This window comes from Condylostylus longicornis, unplaced genomic scaffold (assembly GCF_029603195.1).
Source record: "Condylostylus longicornis isolate FDR11 unplaced genomic scaffold, ASM2960319v2 ptg000054l, whole genome shotgun sequence".
Taxonomy (NCBI): domain Eukaryota; kingdom Metazoa; phylum Arthropoda; class Insecta; order Diptera; family Dolichopodidae; genus Condylostylus; species Condylostylus longicornis.
Window position 1 is genome coordinate 178,352 of NW_026578023.1, and position 25,219 is coordinate 203,570.

Consider the following 25,219-nt stretch of genomic DNA (forward strand, 5'->3'; position numbering starts at 1 on the left):
AAACATAATTCGCTTATAGTTACAACTTTATCGATCGAACTATGACTATTTCGTAAATTTGTTAAAAATTGCTGTGTCTCAACATGTACCCCTGAATAAAAATTTTGCACATTCTTCATTCTTTTCAATTATGGTACGTAAAGTTGTGCTTTTACAGAATCACCCTCTATATTATATTAAAAATTTAAATATTGTAAACATATAAAAAAACAAAATTATAATTTTTAATTTCTATTTAAAAAAAAAAATATGTACGTTTTATCTTGAAATTTATTATTCTAAAATCTGAATATTAATTTGAATCGATATTGAATTTTGGATTATGTAATAATAATTTTAATTTAATCAACAAAGTATAGCAATGTGTATATGTGTATAAAAAATTTATAATTTTATATTTTTAATTTAAAATGTTTAAGTAGTTCAGCTGCGGAATTAATTAAATTATCCTGTTCAATCTAGCACAATATTGTAGCAACATACTTAAAGCATTTTAAAAATTAAAGTCAAAGTTTTTTGGCAAATTGTGTTTAAATTTTGTATGAATGTAATTATATAAAACAACCTATATCAAACTTTCATCAAAGCACACAAATATGTTTGACATGTGTAAACATTCACTAGCGCTGACCCAGAATCAACACTTAATATATAGTATATTAAATTTTTCCCAAAATATCGACCAACTCTCAAATTTATTGCCATATCTACTAATTAATAAATCATTAACATTCTAACATTGATTTTAATTAATTTTAAAAAGTTTACAAATAATTTACTGAAACAAATTAAATAAATTCCGTTATAAAAGGAAATTTCAAAGAAAATTTAAATACTTAATTTATTTTACTATAGGTGGCTTACTTATAACATTTTCAATTGTCTAAAATATAAATAAATAAAAATATAGTTTATGTTTTATTAAAACAAAAAGAAAAATACTTTGTAAAAGTGAAAATTTATTACAAAACTTTTCTATAGTTTCAAAATTTTTCGAGTTTAAATTTTTCTCAGACAAGCAAGCATTTGCAAAATCAGCTTAATCATGAAATCATTAAAAGGAAATTTGTTATTATTATCGCTAAGTGTATTATTTTTCGAAACTTATTCAACAAAAATGAATTTTCTTAGAAAATCATTTTTTATAAAAAAGTATGAAATGAAAATAGTACATTTGTTGTATGTATGTATGTCTGTTTATTTGTAAGAATTAAACTATTACAACAAATGATCATATACACTTACTTTGTTTTGTCTTACCATAGCAAATTTAAATATGTGTATATAGAATATCATATAGTAACTACATATTACTTATGTACCTGACATTAGATAAATATTAACAATAAAACATTTTGTAATCAGTTACAGCCGGAAAAGATAATATTTTATAAACATTTTGAAGTAGTTCAGTTCAGAGAAACTTTTTAAAAATGAAAAATTTCTCATTGTAATTTTAAACTATCAGAAAAAATTAAGTTTAACTTCATAAGTTTTTTCCTGCACCACCTATACAAAATGGTTTTGAAATGAATAAACAATTGAAAACTGGGAAAAAACTTTAATTGTAATATAAAATTGATCATCATTAAATTAAATTTAATAGTATAATTTTAAATTGCAGAATAATCAAAAGTAGTAGCTATTATGGAAGTTAATGACATACCTACTATAATCTTGCAATATTTTAATTTGTTAAAAGGAAATTATTATGTGCATATATTGTTTATCTACTGTTAGGTAAACACAAAAATTTATATTAAATAATGCGAAATTTATTCTTCTTCTTCTTCTTGGATTAGGCATAACATTTGGTCTTTTGGGCGGTTTTCCCGCTAGCCATTAAAAATTAATGTGGTCGTTGATTGTTAAATTCCTATTAGGTAAGTTTTCCCAAATGCCTTGTCTAATTGTCTATTTGAGTTCCAACATATTGTATGTCGCTGCTCATATATACATACATATGTACGTCCCATATGTCGCTGCTTTATTCTTCGTATTCCACTCTACTGAACGTTCAGTCTCATCTTTCTCTTTGTTATTTCAGTAGCATACTTACATGTTAAAATGGGTCGAATTCATACAACATACTTACTATATAGTTTATAAATATTGAATATTCATTATATTCCGAAACTCGATGGTGTTCGTGAAGAAGGACAATAAAATCAAACCAGAATTTATAAAATTATTTTATATCGTTAATGCATAAAATATGTACATAATTAATTTATATTGCTGTATACGTATAACAATATCATAATTCCAATTGAATATTATGACATCATACAATATTGTGTATTCAGAGCGTCACCATCTACCTCAATAGTAATTTGATTGCTCAATTTTACCAAAAAACAAAAAATTTATACCTTTAAAAAATTCATTTGCTTAAAATTCAACTCTGCCAAATTAACTTACAAATATAAGCATATTTGTGCTTCATATTTTCATAACATAAAAACCACAAATTACTTTTTCTTGATAAAAGAACAAAAAAACCTCCCATTAAAATCAATCAACTATTCTAAAAATTTGCATATCTAATATAATGAGAGCATAACCATAACATAATAATCGAAAACAACAACCAAATACGGAATTTTACCGCCAAAAAAATATATAAAAAAAAAAATTCCTATGTTTTTTATGATTAAACGAAAACAACCGCTTGATAAAAAGAATTTTGGTATACCGCCAAATTTGTTATGACTCAGTGAATTTAAGTAAAATTTCATTTTAAATTTTCCTTCATTGTTTTTTTTAAAGTAGTTTTAATTAAATACTTTTATTAATGATTATTTATAGTAACCAATTACTTTACGATAATTTATTCCCTTAAAAATTATTGTATTCGATATTTTATTATGATTGTCATCACTTGACTAACAATAAAATAAAAGAAAAATTAATATTGAAGAAATAAATTTAAAATTACAAAACCGGTGCCCTTTTCTTTTTCATAAAAATTCCGAAAATATATGTATATATACTTTAAGATCAATCAATATTTTGGGTATAGGTACTTAGGGTGTAAACAATCGATTGATTGATTCTAAAACATTGAAAATTCAAAACACTTTAATAACGGTTGAGTAATTTATGCCGTCCACAAAATTTTTTTTGAATTTAAGTTTTCTGCTCAATTTGAATTCGATTTAATATTTTGTAAACTTAATATTATAAAACGTTTTAAGGAAAATTTTTCGACACAACGTGGAATCGATAAATCTGGATCATCTTTCACATTTTCGGCTTACTCAGATAAACAATTATTTGTTCGATGAAAATCATCAAGTCGTCTATAAAACTGATTTTCAAAATAGATTTTGATTATTTGATGGACTTTTGCAAGTGTGAACAACACCGAATACCAGAATACCAAAATAATTGATGAGAAACAATATAACAATTTGTTTGACGGTTAAAAAGAAGGTGCTCTTAATAAAAAACATAAGTACCTTAGAGGAAACCATTTAAATAAACTTCAAAAACTAAATTTGTCGCCAAAATGTTATTAAACAACAATTATAAAGCAGCTATTCAAAATATAATTTTATATACATTACGTTTATAACCCCCTTAAGATCGTATTGATCTTAACGGGTTTATAACCCCCTTAAGATCAGTAAGACCTTAAGGCGGTTATAAACCCGTTAAAATCAGTAAGATCTTAAGGGGGTTATAAACGTAATGTAAATAACGATATTCAACTTTTCTTTGAGCACAAGTTATTAAAGCAATCATATAAAACAAATTCAAAGCTAAGAAAATTGGTAATTGAATTTTTATGTCAATAAATTATTTTAGAAACTAGAAAATATCAAAATTTTAAAAATTTTAATAGTATGTAAAATGATGATATAGTGTTCACTTTTGAAGAATTTTTTTTTGACGGCAATAACAAACAGTCTAATTTTGAATGGGGCAAAATTATATAAAAAATAAAGCAAATAAATTTTGAAAATAATTCAGGTCAATGTCATAATTTTGTGATTAGTTCACAATATTGAAAAATATTACTTGAAATTTAATATTTCTAATATTGTATGTAGTAAAAAATTTTTAATAAGAAATGTAATATAAAAACGTCAAAACATTTATACAATTTAAACGTCATTTGAAGTGAAATTTTCACTCAATTTAAAGTTAATTTTAATTGTAAGCCTTTAATAAAATTAAAAAATATTAAAACAACAAAATATTAATAATTCAGTATTGATCTAATTAATATTTTATTTTTTTTTTCAGGTAAGGCATAAACATAAATTTTGAGACTATTAAGATAGAAAAATTTACGTAAGTATAAATTAGCGTTTGGATTGTAGACACTTCATGAAATTCATAATGAATTTCTGTTTTAAAAAAAAACCAAAAAATGATTTGGGCTCAACCGGGATTTGAACCCGGGACCTCTCGCACCCAAAGCGAGAATCATACCCCTAGACCATTGAGCCGCTTAAACAATTATAAATTTTTTTAAAATACATTCAACATTATACGTAGCAGTTGTCTTAAAAAAATACCAGTTATCATCGCTTTCCGCTCTAATAAAGTTTTCGTTTCACCGTTACCAATATACGTATAAAATAAAGCTCTCTTCGAACGTAAGTTAATTAAATTTTTTCTTTCGTAAAAGAAGCACAAAACAAAAGCAATAAAAATAAACAAAACCAATTTGATAATTTAATCTTCATTTCCAATATCATTGATAAAAAACTAATTAAAAAAAAAGTTCAGGTTTTCGCTGTAAAATTCGTTTATCAAACTTTTTCGTTAACAATAACATGAGCTTTTAAAAGCGAAATTTTATTGAAATGAAAATGAAATGAACCATGCAAGAAAGATAAGCTTCTCTAACCATTTGTGTACCATAAATCGGAAACTAATTATAAACGTAACCAAATTTAAAAATGATGCTCCTATCTATTTGTATCGTAAAATATTTTAGTGATGTGCGTAGTAGCAGGTCATTAAGCACTTGTTATTCTTTTAAAAAATATTGCTGCTTGAATCTGAATGCTCCAAGATTCTTGGTGTAATAATAATAAAAGCAACAAGAAATTTTTAAAAAATTCTGTAGTGAAATTTCATACAATCAAAATTCATAAATCCAGTCCGAATTTCTTGAGAACACTGTCTACAAAATTCTCAAGTATCTTAGCACATAATATCTTTCAGCACAGATTATTATTATATGAGAATTTCAAATAAATTTACACAATAGTGTCAAATAAATTATAAAAATTTTTAAATCTTACTAAAAGTAATAAAACAAAATTAATTTCTTTCACAAAATTTTTCAATATTTTTACCAAGGCATGTATTTAATATCTGGCTAAAACCATGAGAACACACACTAATTAAATAATATTATTTTAATAGTCACTTTTTACACATCATTATGCCATTAAATATTAACACTATCTTATAATTTCTTTTTAATACTTTTGTAATATACCAGAATACCAATTGAAAATAATATTAAAAAAAAAAACTATACAATGTATAACGCTATTTATGTTTCCATTTTTAGAGAATACCTAATTATCTACTTTAAAAATAAATTAATATCATGCTAAGCCCTTAACTATTATAAAACTATATACGTATATTCTCACCATTTTAAAATGAAGAGAAAGAAAATACCTACCATGAGGGCATTATTAAAGTGAAACTCAAATAAAGTAGAAATGAAGTATAATGAAATTTTTAAAATAGATTTTCCAAAAAAAGGAACTAGGTTAAAAAACTAATTGATATACATAGCCTTAAGAATTTGGAAATAAATTTAAGCTGCATAGATAATTTGACAAAAAAAAATTGTTAACTATGTTTTTTTTTCTGTTCCCATCACGTTTTGAAAAGAATGGCTTAAAAATATGAGAAAATTTGAGAATTATTTCACTTAATTTTTAATAAATGTATTGTACAAAATTACCAACATACATATGTACATGTATATGTTATTATATATTCTTTTGCAATAGTGAGGCTATAATTATATTTATTTAAAGACATACTGGTGTTAAAAAGGTATTCGTTATTTGTTAGTGAAGGTACTTCTCTCCGTTTTTTCTAATAAACTGTGACTTAAAATAGAGTATTCACATAATAAAACTGTAGTAGATTGGGAACACTAATCACAAGTATAATGTCTACTGAAAGCTCTGCTGTATACTTCTTTCAGGACAACCGAAATTTGCTTTTTCCGAAAATTGAATTCTTTTTAAATTTTACAATAAAAGCAATTTCTTATCATTGGAGCCTAGTCATAAGTTTGAACAAAGAAATTATCAACTTCAAAAAAATTCATACAGTAGCTGACAATTTTTTTGACACATATCATATAAAAACCTATTACAATTCGTGATTATTAAAATCAACAATCAAAAAAATTGAATAAAAAAGTTTAGAATTAATATCGGTAGCTCGAATCAAAAATAAGAAGCAACAATTTTAACAAAAATTAATTCTTCATTTCCTTTAGTTTTTGACTACATTTTGTTTTTTCTCATTTATTCTTTGTTTTCTTTTTAGCTTTTTCATCACACTTAAATCACCTGTGTAACAATGAAAATGAATGTTTTTCTTATGTGGGCTTAAGGTGTTCCTATTTACATTTCATATTATTATTATTATTATTTCACATTATGTATTGTGTTACAGCTTAATTAGTTATGTTAAAAGAAATGGTAGTAAAAATAAAATAATAACAATTATTTATTTAATAATTTTATATAAAAGCCTAAAAAATAAAGTATGATTAAAAAGTTTTCATCAAAAAAATGAAATGGCTAACTATAATATGAAGTCTATAGGCTTTGCTTTGTAAAGAATATATAAAAAAATTGCCACGTCCTCAAAATTCATATAAAATTCACATTGATCGTATAAAATTTATTGTTTCGAATTCGAACAAAACGAACTAATTCGAAAATTCTAATTTGTCATACTTTTCAAATGGGACGGGAAACAAAACAGAAATAACACGAAATAACGAAAACAAAATGAAACTTACTGAAATATTTTGTCCGTTTCGAATATATCCCAAATAAATTATTTGTATTATTTAAATTTCAAAACTTTTCTACCTCCCTTTGTCCTAAATGCAGACTCGCAAACTCAATGAAATTCTTTAATTTCTACAGAATATTCTTTGATGTAGTAGTAGAAATTCACCCGCTATAACATTTGTTTTTTTTTTCTTATTTTTGAAAAAATTTCGTTTACATAACTAAATGTTTAGAAAGTTTTTTTTTTTGTTTTCAGACTTAAAGATTTATTTATAGTCGTAAAAAAATAATATTATAAATAGAAGTAATTAACCATAACCTATAAAATCGTAGTCAAATTTGTATTACATTATAACGTTATACTACTGGATTTATATACGATTTTAGTAATAATACGATTACCGTAATTCTCTATATAGCCATTGTAAATTCGAAGTTACCGTTAAGTATTTAAGCCGCTTTAAATTTTTATTTTATTAGTATGTGAATTCGTAAATTTAATTGTATGAATATACAAATGTACTTATATACAATAGTACTTAAAAACAATACGAGAAAAGGTGAGAAATTCACATGTAAAATTGTAAACATTTCTACTTTGTTCTTTAAAAGTAATTTATTATAGAGTATAGACAATTATATTTATGTATAAAAAATGTACATTATATCCGATTTCAAATAAAAAGATGAAAATGAAACAAAACCCTTATTGTATTTGTAAACAAAGAAATAGAAAATCAGCACAATTGTGATGAACTCAGCACTTTGATTTTTTATTTTCATTCCCAATTGCATAAAAAAAAATTAAATTTGAACAGAAGGAAATTGTAATAAAAATTTAAACTTTTTTTTTTAAAACTGAAAATTCATTGAAAAGAAAGTAATGAAACAGTTGAATTTTTTTATTTTTAAAGATTACATATTAAGAAAAATTTAGAAATTCGAAATTCATGGCATTAACCCATTTAGGAGCACCTTATATTTCTTCTATAAAATCTATTTTTGCTGACAAATTTAGAATTTGACGAATTTAATCATCAACTTTAAATTTTAAATTCACAATAAACACATAATAGTAAAACACAAAGCAATAGTACCGACTTGTTAGCCAATTGATATTAACATAGGCACATACTCGTACATGTAATTGAGGAAGAGTTGAGTGGAAACTACCATTTTGTGTTATTCTGTTATTCTTAATTCAAAAATTCAAAAGTTTATTAATTAATTTTGTAAATTTAAATAAGTCTGTGATAAAATTTATACCTTAAATATCAAAATCCGAAGAAGAATTTTTTAAAAATAACATAATAAAAAAAAAGTCACGGGCTCAACCGGGATTTGAACCCGGGACCTCTCGCACCCAAAGCGAGAATCATACCCCTAGACCATTGAGCCTCATACAATTTAGTAGTTTTTCTCTTATTACTTTAAAATTAAAAAAAAAACAATTCCCGTTATTTTGTAAATCTTCCGTAATTTAAATAACATGAAATTTCATTATGAAAAAATAATAATATAATGGTAAACAACAAAAAAAACAATAACTGGTTTTCATACTTTTTTGTTAATCAACATAAAACAACACTGTAGAAAGAAGAAAAAAAATAAACTGGAATTAGGTATTACCGTATAGTAATTGAAGATTACCCACTTTATCCAATTCGATACACAAATACATTATTTTACATTACAAATTTTCATTTTAAATTTGGTGTTCAAATTAAAACTATGAAATTAGTGTGTACGTAAAACACGGTTTAATTATAAGCAAGAAATTATCACTGATATCATTGACAAGTGTATAAGAGTCGTAATAATTACTAATTCAATTCATTCGCAATTATCTGCAAGCTACTAGAATTATCAGAAATTTTTCTCACATATTATTAGAAATTTTTAAAGGTAATTGCAACTTGATTGATGACGTGATTTTATTTTCTAAAATGTAAATTGTAAACATACAAACAAATTACCTTAATGAAAAATTGCTCGTCTTCATCTTAAATTTCTAAATTATCTTTTCATATTTGCAATGCCTGAAAAATGAATTGCTTTATTTAGACACAAAATGATAAATTGAATGAATGCCAATGGTAGGCACTACTTTACATCAATTTATTCACAGTTTTTACATTTTTTTATTAGACTTTTAGAAAAAATAACTATATTCAATAGCATTTCATGTATACATAGAGTATTTTATGTCAAATTGATATGCGAGTATCTCACAGTTGGTTTTTTTCAATTGATCCACCTTTGTTTAATTCTTTTTTTTTTTTTGTAACTTCTCAGACATGTTTTTATATGTTTAACATTTTATTTTCCTTTTTTTCGTAAAATTTGAGCTTTACAAATATAATATAATATAAAAACCCTGGGGTGTACCCCACGTTAATAATGTAATTATTAATTAGAAAAACATAGAAAAGAAGGTATCTCTTTATAAAAGTATAAGGAGTTCCCGTCGTCTCAGAATATATGTATATTGTATGTATATATACATATGCATGTATACATTCACTCATATTTATTATATGATATTAAAAATGTTATTAATCTTCAAATAAAAAAACAAAACAAAAAACTATTTCACTTGCGTGAAACTAATTGTCTATAAAAAAGCATAGTTCGTCTCACTATAATGTTCTATCTAAAGCAAAAAAAAAATTTATAAATGCGCACATATTGTGGAAGGTATAGTCGAGCAAGATATTAAAGTACAATAAGCGTATTTAGTGTACAATCAATTTAATTGAAAATACTCTAAAAATAATATTATATTCTGCTACAGTTTAATTGCATTTAACTAAGCTTTGCATTTTTAAAAATTTCGCATATGCATACACACATATGTAGATAGTACGCTTACCCTCCTCCAATTATACAAATATGTTTTGTATAATATCAAATACGAAAAGTAAAAATTTTTGTTGAAAAGCCGCTAAATCCGCTAAACTAAAGCAAGACTAGTTATTGATGATTTGACATCTGACAACTTTTCAAAATTACAGTTTTGACATTATTATTTTCAGGAGTACCAGTAGTAGAAAAAATGAGTTCATTTAAGAGAAATTTATTTTTCACAATTTTTTAAATTTTGCATTTATTGACATTTTACTAGTGTAGCATTTATAACGCGTAAATTTATATCGTAATGTATATATAAACAAATAGGTTTAAAACTTTTAATTGCTCTTAACCGATTTTAGGATTAACCGTGTTTGTTATATTGCAGTTTGATTGTAGTGTTAATTGAAGATATGAAATATTTTTTATTAACTGTTCAGTAAATATTATGTTAGGTATGTAGGGTAGGTACTTATATATGTAGGTATGCAATATTCTCCTTATACACACATACATACCTTTAAAAGAACACAAAACAAAACAAAAAATATTTTACTCTTCCTCTTGTTGTTTTTCAATTGTTGTAGTTCTGTTGTTTTTGTTTTTTTGTTTTTGTTTGTTGAAGTTCAAAACATTTGCGTTCATAAATTTTCTTTTTACTTTATTTTCAATTATTTTTTTTTTTCAATTTTTATATTTTTTTTTTTTGGTAAAGGTAACAAACACCTGGTCTAATACGCGCTCACGTTCTTGGTTTCTATTTGTTTTGTTCCGTTTTTGTTTTTTTTTTTCTTATTTTTTTTTCTATTTTTTTTGGATAACTTTTTCTAATCGCTATCGCCTATCTCTTTTATTCGTTTTTTTTCGTCTTTGTGTGTGCAAGTATTTCAAAAATTATACGTAGACAAAACCTAAGTTTTAACAGCGTTAAAGATTCATAAGAACATGGAACTAATTTTCTTGTATTTTTTTTTGTTCTTTATACACTTTTCTTTTATAATTATTATTCTTTTATATGAATTTCTTATTATGGAAACCATAAGTGAAGGCATTAATTGATAAAAATATAACTATATATAAAACGTGCATTGCATTCCAATTAGCATCATTAACAATTTCATGTTCAGTTCGTTCACTCGCTTCTAGCATAAATTTTTAATATTCTTTACATTTAGTATGTAGGTATGCCCATGTGTATAAGTGTATATGTATAGATTTAAGAAAGAAAAATAATGTTGTCAAATTTGTAGTATGATAATTTTTATCGCATTTCGAATACATAATTTGAAAAAAAAAATTAATTTGAATAATTAATTCATTGAATGGTGACAGATTTAGAGCGTTTTTTATTCATTTTATGCATTTAGATTTTTTTTTTGTTATATTATGCATACCTATTAATGGATTATCAACGAAACGTCATGACAATAATAAATAATGGGTTAATCGCGTGTTATAATTAAATAATGTGTTGCAAGTATGTGAATATTTTCTTTAAATTAATCAAATTTTTCTGAAATTATAAAAAAAAATAACGTTTTAGTTAAGAAATTTTGATTTTTTTTTGTTTGTTTATAATTGAGCAGAAGAAGAGCTGCGAAAATCTTTTTCTTGTTTGATACTTCACTAAGTAAAATATTTTTTCTAGCACTTTGCACCAACTTTATCTAGATTTGTACATCAGTAAATGAAATTTTTCAAAAAACAACTTTTTAATGTTTTAAGATTAAAAGATATCAAAAATAAGTGTTATGCTATAGCACAATAAAAAAACTGAATATTTTGTTATAAATGCCATTTTTATTTTATTATACCAAAATATGCATGTATACTTACGTGTATGTACTGATATACACTTCAACATATCAAAATTTAGTTATACTTTATAGACTAGATTTACTATATGAAACTGATAACGCTAGATGTTCGTTGATAACGCTAGATATAAATTAACTTAACATATAGCGGCTCTGTTTATTTAATCATTGTATTTATCATTGCTCTTTCATAAAAATATGATTTTTGCGCTTAATTTGCATTAAAACAATTTCAATATAATTTCAAAATTGAAGAAAGTTTCATGGTATTTTCATCAATATTTATTCATCAACAATAACAAATAAATAAATTCAATTGATGATCAATTCTACACGCGCCAGAAGGACCCTGGTTAATAGCAACATTTTGATGACAGAAAAACTATCGCCAAATCGCCTTTGTTAAGTAAACAAACTCGACCAACTGCAACAACAACAAATAGATACGCAACACTTGCACTTTAGAATTATAAAAAAATATATTGCAGTTTTCAAAAATTTTGTTAGTCAAAAGTAATTTGATTATAAGTATACATACTTGCAATTATTAAGACAATTTTTATTATACATATATATGTAAGTAGTAGAATTATATATTGTCCCCATGAACAATAAGTAGAATGTACTATTGTGCTTCTGTTTTAAAAAACGCTAGGCATTTATAATGCAGAAGTTGGTCGTATTATCCAGCAAAGTTCAAAAACTTTTTTTGGCTCAACAATCTGTACAAAACAACGCCTTATTCTTTGCTCTACAAAATCTTCATTACAAGTCTGCATAACATTTAAAATTAACAGTTTTTCCATTTCTGATGTTACAATAATTTCAAAAAACAAACCTTAAAGATATTGTATTACAAAATATGGTTTTCTTAACTGAACAATTTAATTACAAAGAAAAATTACAAGTATGTATATATAATTATGGAAATATCATCTTGCATAAAACAATATTAATGTTTTTAAGAAAAAAAAACCAAAAAATTTTGGAAAACAAATAAAAATTCTCTTATTTAAAGTAATAGAAAAATAAATATAAAGTAAAATACAAAAACAAACAAAGCAACAATTTCTAATATAATATTAAAGTAAAATTTTATATCGGTTTTATTATGTTTTACAAACACCCTATGTTTATAACCATAGTTTATGAGGTCAATAATTCAAAATTATGGCTTGTTATTAGAATTGGTTGGTTGCACACATTGCACATCATATTAATATTTAAACGTTTTTCCCATAATAACAAGAAAATGAAAAATTTTTGGTAATTAATTTTACATAATTTTTTTTTCCATTTCATTTTATTTACTTTATTTATATGTACATATATGTACATATACTTATTATATAATGCATTAAACCACAGTAAAACTTGTGAAAAGTATTCCATAATTATTAAAAATATTTTGTATTTGATTATCATAAGAAGAAGAAAAAAAAATTATGCTCCGATTAAATTGTCATAAAAATTAGATCAAAAATTTAAATTATGTGAGCATAAAGAAGGGGAAAATACATTTAAAAAAAAAAGTCTTATTACAAAATTTTAAAATATATATACAAGTTTTAGAGACCCTAAAATTAGATCTTAATTAACGTTCTAAATGTATATAAAAAGCAAAAAGCAAAAAATAATTTCCGATTGACTGCATCTTAATTCCAAATGTCAAAATATTCATAATACTCTTTATGTTTGTACAATGATAAATTGCGTGACATAATTTTTGACGGTAAATCATTTTAGATTGATTACAAACCAGCCTTTTCTTATTTCCTAAACTAATCACAAAAAAAAAAAATTAAATTCTTTTTGTTTAGAAAACTTTCATCAAGAAAATAAGAAAATTACTCAAATGAGTGTTTCATTTAATTTTGTATGTTTTAAGAAAAAGAAATTAATTGATATGGGTGGAAATTTACAATAAGTTTGGAAAGAAAATGAATTGCTATTGTTCTAAGATTTAAAAAAAAAAAATTATAAGAAATTTTTAAGGTGCACACAACAAGAGTGACTCAATAACCATTTGAAACAATTGCTAAAAAAATTATAATCCTTTAATACAGAACAAAGTTTTAAAGGGTAAAGTAATTTTAAAAACATTTTTATTGTGTAAAATTAAAATCACTTAAATAATTTCATTTATTCCTTTTTGCTCACTAAGGCATGCTCCTTTTTGCTAAAATTTGCTCCTTTTTGCTCACTAAGGCATACTCCTTTTTGCTAAAATTTTGCTCCTTTTGCTCACTATTGTACGACATTACCAAATAGCGTTGTTTTTTTGAAAATTGTCCATTCTTTTCTATTATTTTAAAATCGGAAAGATCTCGCTTTTTCTATAATTTTGTCATTTAATAAGGATTTTCATCAAAGGCCAATTATCCAAATTTTCATATAAAGAAAAGTTAGAAATTCAAAAGCCAAAAAATTAAAATTTTATAATTTTCATGAGTGCTTATTAAATAATGAAACGTGACTTAAAACATGTCCCAATTTCACCCACACATTTCAATCTATTTTTACACTTTTTGTTTCGATATAATTATGTACTGCTAATTCCACACGGCAAGACTAAAAAGTTTATTGCATTCTATATCTAATTTTAAAAATTTTATTGCAATTTAATCCAAGGAAAATGTTTTCATTTTTATTACAAAATCTCAGATTACATAAACAATTTTGTGCATTTACGTAAGTAAATGTAATTTTTTTATTTAATTTTTAAAAATTGAAAGTAGTTTTTCTTAATAATAATAGCTTCTATGAGTATATTTAAATATTATTAATTAATTCATGAAAAATAATTCACAAAATGCTAATTAACATTAACAGATTTTCATCATATTGTAAAAATTAATCTTGAATCAAATTAATGGTGAATAAAGAAGCATATTTTCCTTAAAGCAGGGAAAACAACGTTTTTTTGAAAAACAATGTTCTATTTACGTTATTCTTCTAATATGATAATAACACATATTCTCTTACACATACATAGGTGGATTACACAAGTTAGTGGGATATTATACAAAAATTTTGTTTATTTCTGAATAAAATCAATTGCAAACTTTAAATTTTTATAAATGTGAATATACATCCACTAATTGCATACCTTTAGGATAATTCAAGAAGACATTAACACAATGATATACACAATGTGTTAACATAGTCACATAACATATTTAAAAAAACATGCACATTTACAAGTGTAAACACATTTTGTTTCAAAAGAACATTGATAAAGTTAATAATTTTTTTATAATTTTCTATTAAATGCGGCTGTCAAAATGTGACAGAAATTTGTAGAGGGTTTACAATTATAGAGTGAATGACAATTTTATTTTAAAAAATAGATTTGTTGCAAAGAGAACGGACACGAGAGAAAAAGTAAATATGATAAGCAAATTTTTTTCAAAACTATTTAAAATATTCTAAAACCAACAGTACATTATTATATCAAAACAGTTTCAATGAAAATTTTTCATATAAGTATACAGTAACACTAAGCCAACTTATAACTGGAACGATGTTGTAATCTTATATTATTAAAATGCAAAAAAATTTTCAACTTATTTTTATAAACTGCAAACACAATCATGAATTCTCGCTTATAACACACGACAACACAATAATTATCGCTTCGTTAAAGATGTAATTTTATTTTTCTTGTAATTTTTTGTTACCTTCATTCAATAGAAAGCATATAACATTTACTTTACAACTTTATTATATAATCTATGATATGTTAATAAAATATAGTGCATTTCAAAACACCACTTAAAAATTGAGATCATAGAGTATTATGTATAATTAAATATATATGCAAATATATCGTACATGTAATGTTAAATAGTGATTCAGAATGAAGACATTTTTATAGTGCGAAATTATTTTCTGTAAAAGATTAAAATATGCCATAGAGATTAAAAAAAATTACTAGCCACATGTTGTCCGGTTATTATAGACCAGTATTATGCGAGTTATTATGTATGAAATAGTGAATAAGTGTTCCAAATAATATATGGAAAGTGTGGAAAATCATACTTTTGAACATAAGAAAATATTTGTTCAAATATTTTTAGACGATCTTTTCTGTTTTTATAAAGAAATCAAAACTTGACGTCAAATGCAGGCTTTTGCTAGTGCTTTAAAATGTGAAACTGTCTAAAGTTTATAATTATGTTAATTATAGTTAATGGAACACTTAATTTTTTTTAAAATTACATAAAAAGGGAGACAATTTAAGAGACAATTTTCACGAATAATCAAATAGTATAGATTTCTATATGGAATTGAAGTTTACATATATTATTGCTTTGAGATTACAAATATCTGAAGGGAAAAATCATAATGTAATTAATTATTCTAATTATACTTGATTTAATTATAAAATATAAACACGTTTCTTTTTCAATAAATTAATTGTTCTTCTTCTTTTCTTTAAATTAGTTCCGATGGTCAGAAACAAAATATGTATGCATAGTAGTCCGATGAATATATATTGACAACCAAACTGTCAACGATTAACTATGAAATGTAAATTGAAAATAAAATAGGAAATTTTAATTTCATTACTCTCATCACATTTTGAACCCCTGTGTCAGTTACACATCTTTCTTTAAATAAAAATATCAATATGGTAACAAAATTTTACACGTCATATGCTGATTTTTATTTTTTTTTTATTTAATAGAGTTCAAGGTTGAAAAATTTAAATTAAAATTTGCATATATTTAATCTAACCAGTTATATTACATATAAATTTTCAATGGCTAATAGTTTGTATTTTTCGATATACACACATATAAAGGAAAAAAGCAGGGTTACAAAATTTATGATAAAGAATAGTAGGTTTTTTTGCTACGTAAAGAAAATTATGTTAAAATTTCGAAAAGCGATGACATAATACTTTAAAAAAATGCTTTCAATCTATTTAATCGCTCCATTTAAGATGAAAAAATAATTTTTTACAAAACAGCTTAACTTTTTAACAGCTTTTTAAAACCGAAACATGACATTGTTTGACATTCGACATTATTGAATAAGTTCGTTTCTCAAAACGAATAAAACCAGACTATAAATTTTATAGCCATATAGTTGAAAGGCTGGATTAATAACAAGAGGGGGTTGAGAGAAATTTTTTTCAATAATCTAATTTCCATATAACCTGTCTCATTATTAATCATCCCGCACTTCTAACAAAGGCCCTTTCGTAATTATACCGTTTCGGGGACTAAAAATGCAAAATCTTGCATACATAAAAATGGCTCTCTTATGTAAATCAAAGTACCGTTTTTCTCAAAAAATTATTATTTTTACTTGATTTCAAATAATCAATTCAATTATTTGCAATCAATACAGCTTCAATATAGAATTGACTTTACAACATCTACTCATTTTAACATTAAAAAATTCATTAAATTTTATTTCAAAAATTTTTGGTTTTTTTAATTAAGTTTTAAATTTAAGTAGAAACACAATCACCGAAATATTCAGTTTAATAAATCATAAATTCCGCCATAATATATAACAAGAACAATACAAAGTTTATAGTTACGATACAATGTTGAAAACTAGCATAATTAACTAATTGTATACATTTTCTCGCTTTGTAACTTTTATTATTTGTTTTTGAAATATATTTTTTCTAAATTATGTTCCCCTTAGCCTTAGCCCCTTTCCCATAAACAAAAATCAACAATACTGTTTTTGAAAAAAAATTTTTTTTTTCAATTTTTACGTTATTTTGACCTTAAACTTGTGGCCGAACCGAAACAATTTAAAGAATAAAGCGATTAATAAACAAATAAAAGAAAATAAAATGTTTAATACTAAAATGTTATTTATATGCTAAAATATACTAACAACATAATCTTAAGCGATAATCGCGGCGTAGACATTAAAATGCTATATAGAATTCTATAGAAAAATGAAGATGAAAAAAAAAAAAAACATTTTAGTGCAAACAATGTAGAATATTTTTTTTTTCTATATACCTACCTATTCGGGTATTCTTGTGGTGAGGATGTAGCGTTATACGAGTATTATTGCATGTTTTCTTTTCTTCTATATTTGTATTAAAAATTCATGAAAATAAATATGTTTGTATGTACAGAAAAATTGTATACGATTGTACAATTTCTAAAGCATTTAATTTTTGCGTTGATTTTATTCTTTACTAAAAGCCTGTCTCTCTATAACTGATGAAAAGATATTTTTTTCTTCTTCTTCTTTATTATTTACAAAATATAAAAGAGGTGCAGACGATCTTTTGACTTCATTTATGACTTGGTTTTTTTTTTTTTTACATATATTTAACATAAATGAAAAGTATATATTAAAAATATCTAAAATATAAAAAATTAAAATAGATAAAGAAAAAATTTTTATATCTACAAGCTTAGCCGAAGGCGTTCACTTTTACAAGAAGTACAAGAAGGCAAAAATTTGTCTGATGAATTGAAATTATGAATGACGAATGTCCGTTTTATTATTTGCTCACGATTCATTTCTCTGCTTCTTTTTGCTGTATTTATTCTTCTTGGTCTATAATATAATCTTAAATTACCAATATTATAGATTTTTTTTTTAAATTTATTAAAAATTCCTAATTATCCACGTGGATAGGAAAATTTTAAATAAAATAATGACTAGAGGCAAAATGATTTTTCTTAATTAGTTACATTATACTTCTATTTTTTAATTAACACTATACATATTCTATAATATATTAGTGAATATTCTGCCATTATGCTCTAAGCTTATAATACTTTGTTATAAAAAATATTTTGAATAAAGATTTCAATTAAGAAATTTTTATCACATAAAATAGACGAATGAAAATAAAGTTAAATAGATCCAGAATTCGACCCAAAAAAATATATTTATAAAAATTCAATTAAAAGAGATTAAATAAACACAAATAAACGTATGGGTCTGCTGCTCTTATGTAGAAAAATTTACTAATTTAGGAAGTAAAATTTATCAAATTAATGCTAACAAATAAGAAATTTGTTGTTGTCAGCACTTAACCGGTCACAATGTGTATTCTTGCACAAGATTATGAAAATGTCTTTTAAACATTTCTTTCAAGATTGAAGGATGCTAGTAGGCTAACACACCTGGAAAAATGTGAATTTGGCTGTCACTAGAGACTCACTTTGTGCCATCCAAATTCTCGTAATAGTTCGGCAGCTAGTTCCAGTAGGGAACAAAACTAAAATTTTAAATTGCCAGAAACTCGGTAAATTAGTTCTTTGGATATGGTGAAAAATATAAAAAACGGCCCCTACTTCGATTTCCGAGCTTTAATTTTAAACAAAAATTTATATATGTAAGTTCATTGTTTTAACTTCGTGATTTTTAATATTAAATTTCGTAGAAATTGCTTGATTAATTTTCTGTATATATGCACAAAAATGTGAATTTGGCCAATAGTAAAAATTCACTTGCTGACATCCGATTTCTTTCAAAGGTAAAATGGTTTTTTGTATTATCAAACAAAATTTATGTATATACTTATAAAATTTCAAGTAGATCTGCTGAATATGATCAAATTTAAATTTTCATCAAAATCGCTCCAGCTGAAATTATGATACACGAGGGCACAGAACCACAGACTAGCATATCGGTTAATAGTTTATTTTGCGATATATGAAATAGTTTATTTACGATATCGTACCACCAGGATCGGCATTTCCGCCTCGACATGTAAAATTTACTACTATTACATAACCTCCTTTATTGAATGTAACGCGCCCGGTAAAAACAATATCTAACAATTTTGCAGTATACCGGAAATATTATTTCATACGTTTCCCTCTCATCCAACTTAAAATATTTACATTTGTTTTTTTTTTCTCTAAGTTTAAGTTCTTTCAATTAATTTACAACAACAAAAAAACATTTATAAACAAATGAATATAAGATTACAACGACATTCCTATTTTCTAACTGAAACTTTCAATTAAATAAAATCATGAAAATCCGAACCAGCACAACGTCCGAACGAAAATAATAAAAAAATTAATATTTTTAAAAAATTTTAATTTAATAAAAAAAAACCTTCAACTAATAATTAAGAAAACTTAATACAAACCAAGAAGTTTATTTTACTTATAAATTAATCTCAATAATTGTTCATAATTACAATAAAATAGTGTTGACGACACGTCATAAAAGTAATGCGCTCTGTAATAATATGCCACTTCAATTATTTTTCATTTAAATTTTTTACTTTTAAAATTTTCCTATTAAATCTTAATATTATCAAAATCACCATCAATTAAACAAAATAAAAAAAACAAAAACAAAGAAAAATCATAAATAAAAATAAGCAACACACCCGCCGTCGCTTGCATTTTGATTAATAAAGTTTTTAAAAGCTATACACCAGGCTATTCTCAATAAATTGCAAAATAAATGGAAGAAAAAAAAAATTCAACTACATGATTAACAACAATAATTATAAAACCTGTAATATAAAATCTCTATCTTGAATGATAATTGATCACTTTGTGTTATTAAATTTTAATAACTTGCACAGAGAAAAAAAATTTTTTTTAGATATTAAAATAACAAAATAATATTTCATTAAATGTCATAAATATGTCAAATTGTTTATTAACAAAAAAATTTAAAGGCAAACAATTTTTCTTAAAAAAATTTACTACTTTATATATACTTAGTAAAATAATCTCAAAAATCACAAAATTACTAGATTTACTTTTAAAATTTTAATTAAAAAAAAAAAATTTCAACAGTTGCCAAGTGTGCCAACAAAAATTTGCGGCACTCCTTTTAAAGTTTTTAACTGATTTTAAATTTTCTGAATAAATTAAATGACTCTATATGTTTGTACTACTATTATAAAAAAGTATCAAAGCAGCTAAATAATAAAAAAATTAAATTTAACTTGTTGATTTTTTTTCTAAAATACTTACATAAAATTCTTTATGTACAAATTTTTTTAGTTTTGTTTTTTTCATAATACTTACGCTCCGATATGATCTTGTTTTTATTATTAAATCTGTTTCAACAAACTTGGAAATATTTTCATAAAAAACAAAAAGAATTAAACACACAAACGCATTTTTTTTTATAATTAAAATCAATTAAGAACACATAAATTATTTAGTGCTAGATTTTAAGTAAAATTTCCTTTGAATTTAAAAAATAAAACTTAAATTGCGGTATAGATTCATGATACTCGTATTGTGATCATTTTCAATCAAACGCATGTTATCAAAATAATTATTGTAGCTTAAATAATTTATAATATTAGTGTTGCTTAAACTAAGACTATAAATGTAAGAGATTATTGAGAATTGCTTATTGATTAAATATTTATGGTATTTTATAATATGAAAAGTTTATATCAAAACTGATCGGTTTCCAACTCTATATTGCTTTCAAAGTGTATTAAAAAAAAAAATGTTGAAAAGAATTTCAAGATCGTAAGTTTATCTAATATCTAAAAGTATTTAGAAAATGTGTAGCAAATTTTTCATTTTCCATTTTGTTATTAAAATAATGTTAATATTAATCTCTATTTAGCAATCCAATTTTATTAAAATAAATTGTATTTATTGAAGGAATAAGGAATAAAACAAAAAATTAAATTGTTCTTTTTCTAAAAACATAATCAAATATGAATAGAAGTACTACAATCGTGGTCAAAATAATTCAGCACTTTTCTTTATAAAATAAATATGAATTGATAATTATAGGAATCTAATTGAATCAGGATTTTAGTACTATAAAATCTCTACACATTTTTCTCTCTGAGATCTATAGAGAAGAGCACCTTTATATAATTTGACCACATTTTTACCGCCTTTGAACTAAGCCACATATTTCTATGAAAAAGGCCCGCTTTAATGAGGATTTGATTTATTATTTTCTGTTATTTAATAAAAAAAACTAACCTCTTTACATAAACCTTTCAAAAATTATGCTACATATGTCAAAATTCATATGGCTTACAGGGAAATGTAAACTCGTAAATACTAATAACAATTTTTTTGCAGAAAATTAAAAATTCCAATGAAATATTTTAATATGAAAAACGAAAAAAAAAAAGTTTCTATATGTGAACCTACTGTACATGGTGTCCATTTTTCTTGCACCAATGAGAAGTTTTTGGAGGTTTTCCCGTATTTTTTATACTTAAATTGCTCTGAATTTAAGCTTTAAGGTGGTGGGCTTTCTGAATGAGCACTGAAGCAAATTATTGATTCAAATTTTTCAAAACATTCTTAAAAAATAAAACTGTAGTAACTTAAAATACAAATTTAATTTTCAATTAATTTTGACTTTCGATTACATAATTTTTTTAACACAAGTAAGTACTAGCACTAATATAACTTGCTAATATTATTAACTAATAACTTTTTAGTACTAAAAAATAAAAAAAAAAACAATTAGAATTATAAAAGAAATTTTATCATGTCAGAATTCTCACAGGTTACTTGACGGCACACTGCGGGCTTAGAAGACGCCGAAGCAAGCTGTGCCTGGGGACTGACATTATATGACTAGGGACTGGCAGTACACTTGGCGTAGTGGAGTGCATAATAGATCTTTTAGGTCGCGGTGCATCATCACTCCATTCTGCAATCTACAATCTACTAATTTGGAATTATATATTGTTTTGTTCGTATACAATAATTTTGCGTTGCCTGTACATAAGCGCATTTTATACACTCAGAAATCTTTCTTCAAATAAATTTTCATTTCATTTTTTATATTATTTGTTTTCAAAATAAAATAAAAAATAATCATAAATTACAAAATAGAGTCCACTATAATCAACATTAATGTCACCCATAGCAGCTTGGACCAATAAAATTAACTTTTTAATATTTACAATATTAACTGAATATTTATAATAGACATTTCCTATATGACCACACATGCATACATATATATTTGTATACATATACATTTTGCATTATTCTATGGGGAGAAAACTAAATTAACCAAATTAACCACAATTGCCATAAAATTTTATTTCTGTTTTCGTTTTAAGTCAATATAAACCAAAAAAAAAAGCAATGAGTTCAAATTATTATTTTAAAAGTTCTTAAAAAATTTTGACATGCAACCACCACATATAGCCGTACCTACGTCTCGTATTCCTTATACTTTCTATATCAAGTACATCAAAACTGAAACAATTACTATCAGCTATGAATAAATCTCCCAAGTCATTGTTTAAACCAAGTACTTAATATTTACATTTATAATTTAAAAACCAAAAAAAATAAATAAATAGAAGCAGAAAAAATGTAAGCAATTTGTGTCAGATCTTTTTACCATCTGATAAAATTGTAATTTTACAGTAAGGCTATGTGTTTCAGATAATATTTTTTTATTTTATGAATAGACATTAATTTTATGTTATTTAATTCCCCCTACAGTGAAATTATATTTGTTGCTTTGGGTTTTTAATTTTTATAGTTATTGCTCAGTATATACTTGCACGTACATTTTGAGACGGAGATAGCAATTTGAAATTTAAGAAATTGTCATTTCATTTTAATTTGATAATGAACTCATATATACACCAACAGAGTATTTCATTATAGTGTCAAACAATTCTAAGCTTTATAATTTTGCAATGTGACCGCAATAAGACTTAAATTTAAATGTGATACAATTTTTTCACTGTGTATAAATTGAGTATTTAAATGAGTGCAACAAAGTAGCAGAGAATTTACTGAAATTATTTTCGTTATTCTACTGAGCTTGTTCTTATCTACATAGCATACTCCGTAAAGTAATGTATAAATTTTGGAGATAGTTAATTGTAATTATTGGACAATAAACCACATAACGACTTTTTTGTTACTGCTTCCGTGAGCACAAGGAACTGTTTATCTTATAAAGAAATCGCTCATCTAAAAATTACAAGATCTAAAACTAACAAATATTTCAGTCGAAAATTTTGTAATTAATCAAACACCCTGTTCTCTTATTCAATAATCATTTAAGATGTTTATGTAATAAAAAAAATTTTATTTTCATTGTTTTGATAAATTTGAGTATACCAAGAACAAAATTTTCTACAGTGTATAAATTAATATGTATATGTATATATTCTCACACACACATTTAGGTATATTTATTTACATAGTAAAATTATTTAAACATTTTATCAAAGATAATTTACTGCATTTAATTGAAATGAAAGAGTTGAAATGTTTATTCGTATTTCATTCGAATTGAAAATTGCATTATTATTAATGATTGCTCTTTATCATCACATTTAAGTTAGAAAATAAAAATTATTTATACGATTAAAATATTATTTAATATTTTTGATCCTTGAACTTTTGAATATATATACAAAATTATTATCTACATACATATACATAATTAACAGAGAGTATATTCTTTCTTGATCTTATAAGAAGATGAGTAACAGGGAGGAATTTTTTGAATTTTTGAAATTCAAAAATCATTATCAAAGGTTAATTCATTACAATGTAATTTTGATTTTGTAAGTTTAAGGTTAATTATAATTATTGTACAAGTTAATTTTTATTATTGATAATATTTCAATTGTATTGTAGCCCATAAGTTGAATTATTTATTATTATTTTAATATGAATAATCTTACATTTTAGGAGTAGATGTAGATTAATAGATTTGAAAAAATTTTTTAAATATATTTATGTTATGTTATGTATATGAACACGTAGTGGCCCCTGATCATGTACTTAAATTGAAAGGTATATTTAATATATGAATTATTTAAAATTATTTAATTCTCTCTACTGCATATTGTAATTCTAAAGACACTATTGTTTTGTTATAGAATTCAGGTATGCAACTAAAATTAGAAAAGTTTTAATTGCTACAGTTATGGCTTACCGGAACAGCACTTTAATCTCCTGAACACAACGAGCGTCAAAATTTTAGTTATAATTTATTCAATTTATGATTTAAGAACCCCAAAAATGTTATTATTTACACCTTTACAAAACAATTTAAAAAAAAAAATAATTAACAATAGTCTATTTTTCTTTTTCAGGTGAGGACTATACATTTGTTTAGTGTAACGCAAAATACAACTAAATGTAAGGCAAGTACATAATATGTCTATATTCTTTTATTCATATGTCCCTTTAAATTTTATTATAACCACAAAAATTTGTACAATAGCCATAAAAAATTCCTCTAAGAACACAGTCTTACAATATATTTTGAGATTCAATCTTTTTTGAATTTTATATTAAAATTGTGATTTCTTTTTTGCTATTAAAATGATCTCGTTCAAGAAAATCCATTATAAAATTACATTAAAAATAATTGTTATACAATAATATACAAATCTTATAATCTCATATTCAAATTTAAAAATTTCACACTTGACCTAAATTGAGAAACTGAAGCTATTTTTTTCTTTTTTTGTTACAAGACTTACAGTAAAATTACAATTTCCAATCAATCTTCTTTATATTTTTTTCCATTATTCTGTCTTTTTACTGAACCTGCACAATGATATTTTCTATGCCTATAATATGTTACATACAT

The 25,219-nt window shown here is 24.1% G+C and overlaps 1 protein-coding gene and 2 non-coding genes across 4 annotated transcripts in view; 1 reads left to right on the forward strand and 2 right to left on the reverse strand.

Moving 5' to 3' along the window:
* LOC129611618 (protein unzipped-like) overlaps positions 1 to 25,219 on the forward strand; it is a 93,359-nt gene that overhangs the window by 42,127 nt on the left and 26,013 nt on the right. Inside the window, exon 1 of one of the 2 annotated variants that reach the window (XM_055524836.1) lies at positions 24,715 to 24,767. The exons of the other annotated variant lie outside the window; for it this stretch is intronic. The gene's annotated coding sequence lies outside the window, so the exon portion shown is untranslated. Of the gene's footprint in view, positions 1 to 24,714; positions 24,768 to 25,219 lie in introns of those variants that run through there. 2 annotated transcript variants of the gene reach the window in all.
* Positions 4,386 to 4,457, reverse strand: Trnap-ugg (transfer RNA proline (anticodon UGG)). The gene has a single exon. It is a non-coding gene; the product is annotated as a tRNA-Pro (tRNA).
* Trnap-ugg (transfer RNA proline (anticodon UGG)) lies at positions 8,343 to 8,414 on the reverse strand. Its single transcript has one exon. It is a non-coding gene; the product is annotated as a tRNA-Pro (tRNA).